This window comes from Crocuta crocuta, unplaced genomic scaffold (genome assembly GCF_008692635.1).
Source record: "Crocuta crocuta isolate KB4526 unplaced genomic scaffold, BGI_CrCroc_1.0 scaffold50, whole genome shotgun sequence".
Lineage (NCBI taxonomy): Eukaryota > Metazoa > Chordata > Mammalia > Carnivora > Hyaenidae > Crocuta > Crocuta crocuta.
Window position 1 is genome coordinate 6,076,437 of NW_027527428.1, and position 12,108 is coordinate 6,088,544.

Sequence of the window (12,108 nt, forward strand, 5' to 3'; positions counted from 1 at the left end):
CTCCAGAGAAGTCGTCCTGGGGCCCCAGCGAGGCCCCAACAGTGGGAGTGGGAAGAGTCAGCAAAGAGCCCAAGGGGTTGGGTTGGTCATTAACAAGCGACTCACTCCGGGTTTTGGCTCAGGTTACGTGGGTTTGTGGGATGGAGCCCTGAGTTGGGCTCTGCTCTGACAGTGTGGAGCCTGCCTGGGGGCTCTCTCTCTCTCTCTCTTTGCCTCTCTCTGTCTCTCAAAATAAATAAATTTTTTAAAAAACATTAAAAAAAAAAGATCGCAGGGAGAATTAGTACATGAAATAGGCAAAGGATGTTGGGAAAGGCGTCACCCCTTGGATCGGCCCTCCTGCGAAAACCGAGCTGCCCTGGAAACGGAAATTCATTTGCTCTCACTTCGTGGAGTTTAACTTCCCTCCCAGGCGTGGGAATGGAAATGATCTCACATAGCAAATAATCATACATGAAAAGACACTCCCTGTAATTCTTTTATTGCTTAAAATTTGCAAGTAATAAATCAATTCACTTTCGTGGTTCAAAAATTTAAAAATAGTGCAGATACCGCCGTGGACGTGCCCCGCCCCCCAGAAGCCGTCCCTGTCCACATGCTCATGTGCGGCTAAAGGATACTTGTACACACACCATTCTGGAGAACGGCTCAGGCACAATTAAAAAAGGACAGCCCTTGATCTTTATTCAAGCGGACTCACTGCAGCACTCCAAACTCATCACCTGCCCTCCGGGAAGGCCGAAGGAGGCTGGTCCCCCGTCCACCGGGGGATGGGGACCTCGCAAGAGAGCTAAGGCACAGACAGAGGCTGGGACACAGCAGGGACCGTGCCAGCTCCAGGGAGAAGCAGAAGGTGCCGGGAGCACCCCGCAGGGCAGGGGAGGAGCGTGCGCACAGGCTGGTCTTGGGCAGGGTCTTCGGGTGGAGGGAGGAGCCTGAAAGGTGCAGGGCATGTGTGGGAAGAGTAAGAAGAAAGCAGGCAGGGCTGGTGAGAGTCACCCTGAGAAGGCTCCGGGCACTGAGGTTAAAGCCAGGCTGCCCCGTGGGGCCCCTAGAGGTGGCTCGGTCAGTGAAGCATCTGACTTCAGCTCAGGTTATGATCTCACGCTCATGAGTCTGAGCCGCACGTCGGGCTCCCTGCTGTCAGTGCAGAGCCTGGAGATGCTTCAGATCCTCTGGGCCCCTCTCTCTGCAGCTCACGCTCCCCCCTCCTCAAAAATAAATATTAAAAGAAAAACAAGTTGCCTTGATGGTTTAAAGACAAGCTCTCAAACAAATGGATGAAAGGATAAAAACAATGCGGTCCATCCACACCGGGTGATATTATTCAGTCTTAAAAAGGAAAGACGCCCTGACACCTGTTTAACACGGATGGACCTTGAGGACATGATGCCGAGTGACGTCAGCCCGTCCCCACAGGACAAGTCCTGCAGGATTCCATTCACGTGGGGTCCCTGGAGGAGTCAAGTTCACAGAGACAGAAAGAAGGGTGGCTGTCGGGGGCTGGGGGAGGGCAACTAATGGGGATGGAGCTTTGGTTTGGGAAGATGCCGGCTTACACGCTTACACGTGGTTAAGATGGTTACACTTATATCATGTGTATCTTAAAAGAAGGAGGGGAGAAAGGGAGGAAGGAAACAGGTTATGCTTCGGAATTCCTCGTGTCCCCCACGCTAACACGTATTTTCTGGCCTTGCCGATCTTTCCCTGGCTCGAGTTGGGCACCACACCCTCGAGGGCCAGCTGCAGGGCTGGGCAGCCGGGGGGCCGCGCGGAGCCCTCGGGGACGACGGCGAGGCTGCAGGAAGCCCTGCCCATGGCTGCTTCAGCCCGAGAAGGAGTCCAAGAACGTTCAAACAGCGGGTGGAAGGCTGGCCGGCCGCCTCCCTGTGTCCGGTCCCCTCCTTGGCCGGGTGCCGTCTGTGAGCCAGGGTGGGGGCTGAGGCCCCTCCTCCACCCCCAGGGAAGCCCATGGAAGAAAGGGGAGGCCCCGCCCCCTGGTCTGCGCAGCGACCCCACGCCCTCCCCCTGCACCCCAAGTCCAGGCTCTGGACTTTTTTTCTTTTGTTTTGCTTTCTCTTCGCATTTGGTAAAGTCGATGTGAAGAAAGCCTGCCTGCCTGCGGGGCTCAAGGGAGAACAAACCAAACCGGATTTGAGGTTCTGCAATCCGCCTACGGCCTCGCTGGCCAAGCCGGGCCTGTGCCGGCACCAGCTGTGCCCAGAGCCCTGGCCCCGGGTTACTGCGGAAGCCGCTCCGCCCCGAGCCGGCCGGGGGTTCTGCGGGCCGCAGAGAGGAGGGCGAGTGCCCAGCCAGCCGCCCCCCTGCCTCCCGCCGCCCAGGGACCGCAGCCCCGGAGCGCGTTCAGGGAATGCCTCTGCCCCTGCGGCCACGCTCACGGGGATTCCTCCTGCCGCCGGGCGTAGCGCCCGGGAACCTGGGACCATCCTGCCTTGGCCCCTTCGTCGGCCCACGTGGTCTGGGGCCAGTTACCCACCTCTGTGGGGCCTCGGGGGCCTCACGTGTGAATGTGGGCGGAGACTCGCAGGGCCGGGTGGACGCTGCTATTCTGCCTGCGGGTCGGGTGCGGCCTGCTGCCGGGCACACTGTCCGCGGTCACAGGGCCGTCCGGGCAGCCCCATGTCATCTCCTTGCAGGTCTGGGCTCCCTGCCGAGCCCCGACCCGGGCACCCCCCAGCCCTCGGCCTCTGCATGGGCACCTCTCTCCACACCTCTCTGCTCTTGCAATCTTCTGGAGCCCTGCCGAACCTTCCATGAGCGAGGAGTCAGGGAGGACAGGGGGTTTCAGGTAGAGGCTGTCTGGGCCCTGCTCCCTGCACCCGGACAGGAAGGCGGCCTCGCCAGGGCTGTGTCAAACGGGAGGGGAGGCTGGGGCCGAGGGGCCGCATGCGGCAGGCCTCCACCTGAGTCTCTGTCCGCCGACAGGGGCCCACCTGCCCCGAGCCCTTCCCCAGCACGCGTGCCTGCCGGGTGCCTCATGCCCCCAGCAGGGAAGTGTCTTCCCTCCCTCCTCAGGGCCCGGCGAGCCGGAGACGCAGCAGGGTGATCGAGGCAGCCTCACCGTGTGCACCTTCTTCTCTGTACAACAGCGACGGCGCACACAGTGGCCAGAGGCTGAGATCTGAGACCCCATTAGGCTCTCGAGTTCTGGCAGGTTCTAAAATGCATACCACGCTGACCGTTCCAAGCAAAACTGAAGGCCCGTCTGCCGTAAGTGACACCACACACACGCGTGTGCGCACACACACGCCCGCACACAGACACACACGCCCGCACACAGACACACACGCCCGCACACAGACGGCGCTGGGCCAATGTGCCTGCAGCGCTGGGCTCTGTCTGGTTTCCAAGGACCACGGCACCTCGGCAGCTGCGGGGGCCGTTCTGGGGTTTGCTGGCAGAGACCCTGCAAGGGGGCAGGACGCTCAGTGCCACATCCCGAATGGCCAGCAGGGGAACTAAAGCTGAGCAGATGTGGCCCCTCGGGCTGCCCGTACAGGCTTTCTGGAGACCTCCATGCTGCAGGGCGCCGCAGGGACCGGACCCCCTGGGCTCGGACTGGGAATTCTCGAGAGCAGAGGCGGAGCAGATCCCGCCGGTCCAGCGCCCAGAACCTGCTGTGGCCCAGCTCCGGACTCATCAGTCCCCCCAACCCGAGGCCAACCTGGCTCTTCCGCCCAGAGGGACCCGGAGCCCGGGCCACGGGAGGCAGGCTGAGCAGGGCATAAATCACCGCTCTGAGCCGGGAGGGCAGCGCCTCAGCCTGACGACTACCTCCGTCTCCCGGTCCCTGACATCACGTGGGCGCAGGGCTAATTATGAAAGGCGTAAATCACGGGGAGGAAGGGAGCAGGCACATTACTCAGGTTTATTACCAACACAATTTAGGAAAAGATAACCAGGCCAGGCCCTGCTCTGCTCCTCTACCAGCCCAGGGGGTGCCGGGCGGGGCCAGGGCTCTGGGCAGTGGGGGAGAGAATGTGCCAGACCTGTGGGTGCTGTTTGTATTTTCATTTTTTCTGAGGCAAACGGAACGGCACCGTCAGATTTCTAAGTAAAATTAAGAAACATTCTGGGGAAACAGCCCAGCTGCCTTCGCGAGTCTCTGGGCTTCAGACGCGTACAAATGTCGCACAGGTGGAGGCTCAGGATGTACGCGGGCCTTTCTCCACTTAACGGCATTACGCGGCCTTATTCGCTACGGGCTGGAGACTCGGATGGCAGCAATCATTTGTTTTTCTTTTTCCCTTAAGGCATTTGCAAATATGCTTGGAGGCTCAGGGACCCTGGGTACATCTAATAAATAAAGCAAAATAATTAATAGCCAAGCAGTCTGGAGACCGTTCCTAGCTGCTCCCTAACCAGGCTTCTAAGGACCAAACCATTCGGCTCCATTCCCCGCTGACTTAATCCCTGAAATAGACTTCACTGAGAAAAGAAGGGCAAAGGGATCCCTCTGAACTCCAAAAAGAATGAGAAGCAGAGTTACACATTTCCCTCCCCGGTTTTACAGGAACTTAGTGTAGGTGAGAAAATGAGATAGTTTTTTTTTTCTTAACGTGTATTTATTCTTTAAGGCGGAGGAGGGGCAGAGAGAGGGGGACACAGAATCTGAAGCAGCTCCAGGCTCCGAGCTGTCAGCACAGAGCCCGATGTGGGACTCGAACTCCTGAACCGAGAGATCATGACCTGAGCCGAAGTCGGTCGCTTAACCGACTGAGCCACCCAGGCGCCCCTGAAAACAAGGTAGTTCGAAACCTGAGTGCGCTTATTAGCTGTGCGCTCAGCCCATTTGTGGTCATACTTGGGGAGTCTCACATGCTTGAGAGAAACAGGGAGAGACACACAGTCTGCCAGGAGCCAGATCGTGACAGACGAGGTCCCGAGGGCCACGCCGGCAGCCCCCGAGCCGGCAGAGAAAGGCAGAGGATGCACGCCCACGGCGGGTCCCTGCACCCAGCGTCCGCGAAGGCAACCGGCATCCGCAGGGTCGGGCCCAGCCCAGCTCACCTGCCAGCCGCGTGGCCCCTTCGAGACAAAGCTGGGACACCAGACAGAAAGCAGCGATGCGATGCCGGAGGAGAAGGGGGGTGGGCAGGGCACCACGACCTGTCTGGGCTCCTCCCCCATCAGGTTGTTTAGTGCAGTTAGAAGGCGCCACGTTGGCCTTGCGTGGCTTTTCTGCAGAAATGCCTGGAACAGCTCACCAGCCCTGCAGAGCCCCCCCGATCTGTCGGGCCCCACATCACACAGGTCTGACGCGTTACCAGGAGCAGGGAGGGGCCCCGTTGTCCTCTGCACCCCCGTTCCAGAAAGCACGCCCAGACCACAGAACCAAGAGACGGATGCCAGACCAAGCAACAGGCTAAGCACGTAACTGAGTCACAAGGAGCAGACTCCGGGTGGGGGTCGCCTTGACCAGGGGCCTTGCCGTGGGTGGTGGGCTCCGGGGCCCAGAGCCTGGCGCCGAGCCTGCCTGGGTCAACCGGGGACTCACTGTGGGTCCATCACAGCACATACGGGAAACCTTCGGGTTTGCCCGAGCCCCTGTGAGCATCTGTTCTCCCCGCACGGAGCCCCTGGCCCGTGGCCTGGACGCCACCGGCAGCGGGTGTGTGATCTATAGGGGCCCCGTGGCGCCCCTGCACGTCCCACGGCTCCGCGGAAACAGAATCCTCGCCACCCAGGCTGGTTTCCCTGACTTTTCCGGTGACGTTCCCTTAGGCAATTTAAAAATGGAATGAATGCTAATAATAATTTGACTAAATTTAGGTGTTCCCCTTAGGCATCTGATTAAATTTCATGAACTCTTTTTCAGGCTCTCAGCCCAAATTCGTCTTCTCTCTGGGCCTCACCGCAAAGACTTCTTGACCCTCGTGAGGATCAGGGGGCTCCACCTGGCGGGCTGGACGCGCCTGCCCAGAGCGACAAGACCGTTGGAAGAGGCTTATGGGGAAGGGCAGTGGGGGTCTGGAGCCCCAGGTGCATCATGGGTCCGGGTGATAATGATGATTACCCAGAAAAGGAGCACATGGTCACAGAGGTACCTTAAAGATCACTGGGGCGCCTGGGGGGCTCAGTCAGTTGGGCTTCCGACTTTGGCTCAGGTCATGATCTCACGGTTCATGGGTTTGAGCCCCGCGTCAGGCTTTGTGCTGACAGCTCAGAGCCTGGAGCCTGTTTCAGTCTGTGACTCCCTCTCTCTCTGACCCTCCCCTGCTCACGCTCTCTCTCTCTCTCTCTCTCTCTCAGAAATAAATAAAAACATTTAAAAAATTTAAAAAAAGATCATGAGGCCAACTCAGCTCATCTTCCTACAGCGGCAGGAGGCACAGGGAGTGAAGGGATCAGTTGAGAAACACAGCCAGGGGGCGGATGCGTGGAGCTGGGAGCCAGAACATTCTGGATCTTGGGCTCTGGGCTCAGTGCCACTCCACGGGGCTCCTTCCCACGTCCAGCTTTGTGTGCCCNCCAGGATGCTCAGAGCGATGCCCCAGGGGCTCCCCCAGGAAACCCTGGCGTGACCCGGGAACCCCACACCCAGAGCCGAGAGAGAGGAAGGGCTGGAGCCTGAGGCCTGGCGGTTCCGGGGGCTCTGTTGTGAGCCCTCTACCCCACCCGACGCCAACCAGCAGATAACGATAACAATAAAATCACCTGCAGGCTTTGAAAGGGCCACTCATTAATGTTCACTTCAATTCTATCCGCGTGGTTGACACCACAGACCTGAAGTCTGCGATTCTTTGCCTCCCCCTCCCCGCCTCTGGTTTCTTCACCCCCTGGGCCGCCGCCAGGTTGGCCGACAGCATCTCTGGCGCAGAGCCGTCGCTCGGCTCGGGTGGGAGTGTTTCAGGCAAACCAGGATGGGGACACTGGCCGACAGCATTCTTTGAGCAAAATGTCTATTCGCCAACCCGGGAGCTTGGGAAGGCGGCTTCCGGGGCAGCGCGGCATCCTCCCTCAGCCTGACCCAGCGCCCCAGGCCCAAGCTCGTGGCCGGGCCCAGATGGCAAAGGCGGTTCCCAGGGCGGAAGGGATAAAGAGGCCATTATGCGATGGGCGGCAGACCCCAGAGAGCAGCCCCATTGCACCATGAAAGCAATTCCAAGATGGTGGTCCTCGCGGAGGTTTGGGACCTTCCAGTGAGGGCTAACAGCTTTCTCTCTTTGAGGTGCTCTCCCTTCCATAAAACCCAGGAAGACCCCAAGAGACAAGCGGGCCTCTGGTTTTCCTTCCGAAAGAGGACACAGCGCCGATCAAGGCGCAGAAATACACGCCGAGGTGTCAGCCACAAAGAATGCAAGCGGGCATGGGTTTCCGCACCTGTACCAGGAACGAGTGACTTCCAAGCAGGGTGGCAGCCGTGTTGGAGGTCTGCGACCAGGCAGGCACCTCCCCCTGCCCGGGGCAAACCCCACCCCTCCCTGCCCATTCTTTGACGGGAAAAGGAAGGTGCTCCTTACAAATTCTGACACTCAGAGGCGGCTAAAGCGACACTGTGAGGGGTCCTGTCCCGCTCCTCCACAGGACTGTGGGCGGGGTGCTCCGCAAGCACGCGCCCCCGCACAGATGAGTCAGGGCAGAAACGTCATCACAGCCGTGGCCTTTGTCCCGTCGGGACGTTGCGTCAGCCGCCCCGCCGCTGACGGGCTGCTTCAGGCCCCGTGTATGTGTCTAAACGTTCTTTACGGACAAGACTTGAAATGTGTCCCATTTTCTCTCTCTTTTTTTTATTTTGGTCAGATAAATAATATCACATTGAACTTCAGCGTGCACGCCTGTGTGCACGTGTGTGTATGCACCAAACCTCTGTGCAAACGCGAAGCGATTCATGGGACTTCCTGTGCACACGTGTGTACACGGGGCCTCTGCATGTACGTGTGTGGTGTGTACCTCTCTGCACATCTGTCAGCTTGTCCACAACCAAGGTTCGAACACATTTTTTTTTTTAACATTTATTCATTTTTGAGAGAGTGCAGGTGGGGGAGGGGCAGAGAAAGAGGGAGTCACAGACTGAAACAGGCTCCAGGCTCTGAGCTGTCAGCACAGAGCCCGACGCGGGGCTCGAACCCACGAACCGTGAGATCATGACCTGAGCCGCAGTCGGACGCTCAACCGCTCAACCGACCGAGCCCCCCTGGCGTCCCTGGCTCGAATCTTTAAAGCAAATTGGCAACGTGTCTCAGGGACAGAAAGCGCTCTCCTCTTTGATTCTGACTCTGGGCGCCGCTGCAGGAATAACTCTCCTTGTGCGTGAGCACCAGGCACAGTCATGTTTCTCACAGGCCGAGCGCGGTAAGCATCCGTGACAGGCGTGTGGTCAAGTGAAACATCATGCGTTTGCCCGGAAGGGTCGTCTGCAGGGGCTAAAACTGACGGCCGCTAAGGAGACGCGGAGCAGGGGAGAACTTAAGGACCGAGCTCCTGCGACCCCCGGGGCGGGACCGTGGCCGGCCCACTCCCGGGGGAAGCGACGGGCGCATCTCGTGAAACGCAGCGTGCACCCCGCACACCCACCCTGGGCCCCGGCGTGCCCTCCACAGGGACCTGCTCCCCGCACCGAGGACGGGAGCAGAAATTGTCACCACGGCGTTGTTCTCAGAGAAAACCCCCCGAAGACACACCGGACGGAGATCGACAGGCACACGGACGGACGGAAACAGGCAAAGCGTGGACGTGGGCACGGCCGTCCGGAGAGGTGAACGCAGGCACGACCGGAGACACAGAGCCCGTCACAGAGGGCTGCAAAGGGCGGAGGCGATTCTGTGATGTCCCAAATCAGGGACGCTGCAGGCGGTACTGTTGGTGAAGGCGCACCGACGGGGACAGCCCCCTGCAGGTGGGCCAGGGGACTCGCGCTCAGCATCCGGGAGGTGACTCCGCCCAAGATGACCCGGGGGCTCCCGTCCACGCGGCTGTGTGAGGGCCGAGGGGGCTCGTGTGGTCACGGGGCCGCGTGGTCCACACGTGCTACAAGGAGTTTTTGCACACATCCTGTATAACAAAATTTTAGATTATTTTTTTTAAAGCCAAGAAGTCAGACTTTACAAATGGTGTGTCTACGACTCTGTAAAATAACTCGGGCGCCAGAAACAAATCAAGAAACAAGAAATAAAGGTAACGGGGGGGAACCCCAAGACAATGTCACTGAGGGCTGTGTGGGGTAGCAGGTCCTCGGCAAGATGCCCCCTCCCCTTCAGAAAGTCCTTTGGTAAGTATGTGTGACTTTTAGAATTAAAAAAGAAAAACGGGGCGCCTGGGTGGCTTAGTCGGTTCAGCGTCCGACTTTCGCTTAGGTTATGATCTCACGGTTCGTGGGTTCGAGCCCCGTGTCGGGCTCTGTGCTGACTGCCAGCTCAGAGCCTGGAGCCTGTTTCAGAGTCTGTCACTCCCTCTCTCTCTGACCCTCCCTTGCTCATGCTGTCTCTCTCTCTCTCCTAGAAATAAATAAAACATTAAAAAAAATTTTTAAAAATTAAAAAAGAAAGAAAAACAAAATCCCTCCAAATCAGGAAACAATCAAAGGCAAAGAAGCCCAAACAAATAAACAACAGCAAAAAAAAAAAAAAAAAGCAAAAAGTCTCTCCTTTACAGACAAAAAAATGACCTCGAGCAATTGACTCGAAGTTTCAACAGAGAAATATAAAACTACAAAGTCAAATGACCAACGCCTAAGTCAGGACTTAGGTCTTACAGGAAACAAAGGCGGTCCTGGCCCTCCTCGCCTTTCGGGGGGGCCCTGGCTTCCCCCCCCCGCCCACCAGGCCCTCCTCCGGCTCGGCACCAGCACCTGTGGACCAAGGTCAAGAGTCTACCGTGGCCAGCGACACTGTCGGTCTCCCGGGGCAGTCACAGCAAACCACCCCCAACTGGGTGCCTACAAACAGGACGAACGCACATCCCGCGGCGCCGGAGGCCGCCAGTCTGAGATCAGGGCCGCGCTCCCTCCGAAAGCTCACCTCTTCCGGCCTCTGGCGGCTGCTGGCATCCTGCTGTCCCTGCGTGTCAACGCACCCCTGCGACCCCTGCCTTCTCCCCGTGTCCGTCCGTCCCTTTCTGTCTCTTACAAGGACACCCACCCCGGGACCCACCCGGAAACCGTGTGGTCTCAACCCTCAATGACAGCCGTTGAAGGCCCCCCGAGGGAGGTCATGTCTGAGGTTCTGGGTACACGTGAATCATGGGGGGAGCACTATTCAACCCCCTGGAGACGAAGCTCCCGGGGAACCAAAGGCGTATTTAAGCCACGTTTGTGACGGGGAGGCCGGGCGGTGTGCGCCAGGCAGGAAGTCCACCTGAGGGCCAGGGGGGTACTCGGGGGACAGTCCCCCCCCGTCCTGGAGCATCCGGCCCTCCCTCGCAGAGGCCCGATCCTGGGGACATGGCCGGTCCTTCTCACGGGCCGTGGTGCCCCCGCACCCCCACCCCGCCAGCTCCGGGAGCGCCGCAGCCCCGAGGCCCTGGTGCCGAGGGAGAGGGCGACGCCACGGACAGGGGATGCCAGCAGGCCAGGGCCGCCCTCGCCCCGCGGCAGCCGCTCTCCGCCGATCCCTTCCGTTTGCTTCACAGACAGGCGTTTCCCATCGTAAACTGTGCTAAATGCTATTTAGTAGCTAATTAACTTTCTGTGTGAAGACCTCTCTAATTGCACACTTCCCCCTCCGCCCCGGCCCTCGGGGGACACGGAGCTGTCCTCCGGCGTTTGTTCTGCTCACTCGCACCCCCCGGGCACAGCCTCCAGCCCGACAGCGCGCTGCCAATCAAGGCGGCAGAGGTCAAGGGGGACCAAATTCGGAGCCCTCTGTTACTGCCAAACTTGCTCGGCGAAGCTTAATTTGAATGGAAAGCAAAAAGGTTACGGAAAATAATTTTTCCCAATGAAACTCTTTGCCAGGCGGCAGAAGGGGGTGCCGTCCTCTGCTCCCCGGAACGGCGGATTTCTTCCTTGAGATGTTCTGACCGGAGCCTGTTTATATTTTGACTGTGCTGGCATCTGCCGTCCATCACACGGAGAGATAATCAGAAAATAAACGCGTGTGATTAGCACGTGAATAGGTCCGAGCAGCGCACGTCCCGGTGCGCGGGAGGCGGAGGGGGCAGAGGTGTGCGCTGGGTCCACACCCACCCACTCTGGGTCAGAAGCCGTCACTAGCTTTGTTCGCCAGTCTCAGACCTCGTACATGTAGGACTCCGGGCACGGCTCCCCGCTCCAGGTCTACGTTCGCCTCGTAAATGTGGGGTCCCTGGTCGTCAGGCTCTAAGACACCAGTCCGATCCACGCGGATGCTTTGATTGGCACAAATGCAGTTTCAAATCAGAGCTTGAGAGCAGATGCCTCAGGCCCACACCCTCCCCATCACCCCTAGCGGTCGTCTCCCAGCCCCCCGGACAGCCCTGGAGGGCCCCCCCTGCAGAGCACCCTGGTGAAGTGTCCCCTCCCCCAGACCCCCGCCGGCGAAGACAGAGCAGAAAGGGAGAGGCCTTTCCTCTGCCAAAGGTGTTTTCTTTTTGTTTATTTATTTTTGGTAGCGGAAAGAGGGACAGCGAGAGCTGGGGAGGGGCAGAGAGAGAGGGAGACAGAGGATCTGAAGCGGGCTCTGTGCTGAGAGCGAAGAGCCCGGGGTGGGGCTCGAACTCACGAACCGTGAGATTGTGCCACGAGCCAAAGTTGGACACTCGACCAACTGGGCCACGCGGGCGCCCCCACCAAAGGTGGCTTCCATCTTGGAAACCAGAGGCACTGAGTGGCAAAGCCTTGTTCCTCGGCTCTTATTATCGAAGGGCAGAGCTGCCTCCGTGAGTGGGCTGAATCCTGGAAACCGAAATCCCAGCTGGGGTTCCCGTTCACTAGCGAAGTTCCCACAAACCTGGCCCTGCAGGAGCTGCGATTGAACCCCGTGTCCCACATCTTCAGTGGCCAAGTCACCCCTGTTAGGTCGACGGGAAGGTTTGGTTGAGTGAGAAACCTGCAGCCAGACTGGTGAGTGAGGCCGGCCCTGGGGCAGGCGGGCAGGGCTGAGGGCTGGGGCCTGGGGCGCGGGGCGGGGGGGGCCTCGGGGGGGGCCGGGGAGGGGGGCAGAGGCACAC

General features: G+C 59.1%; 1 protein-coding gene across 2 annotated transcripts in view; it reads right to left on the reverse strand.

Annotated features, from left to right (window-relative positions):
- Positions 1–12,108, reverse strand: part of TBC1D16 (TBC1 domain family member 16) — a 62,846-nt gene that overhangs the window by 29,527 nt on the left and 21,211 nt on the right. The gene's annotated exons all lie outside the window — the stretch shown is intronic.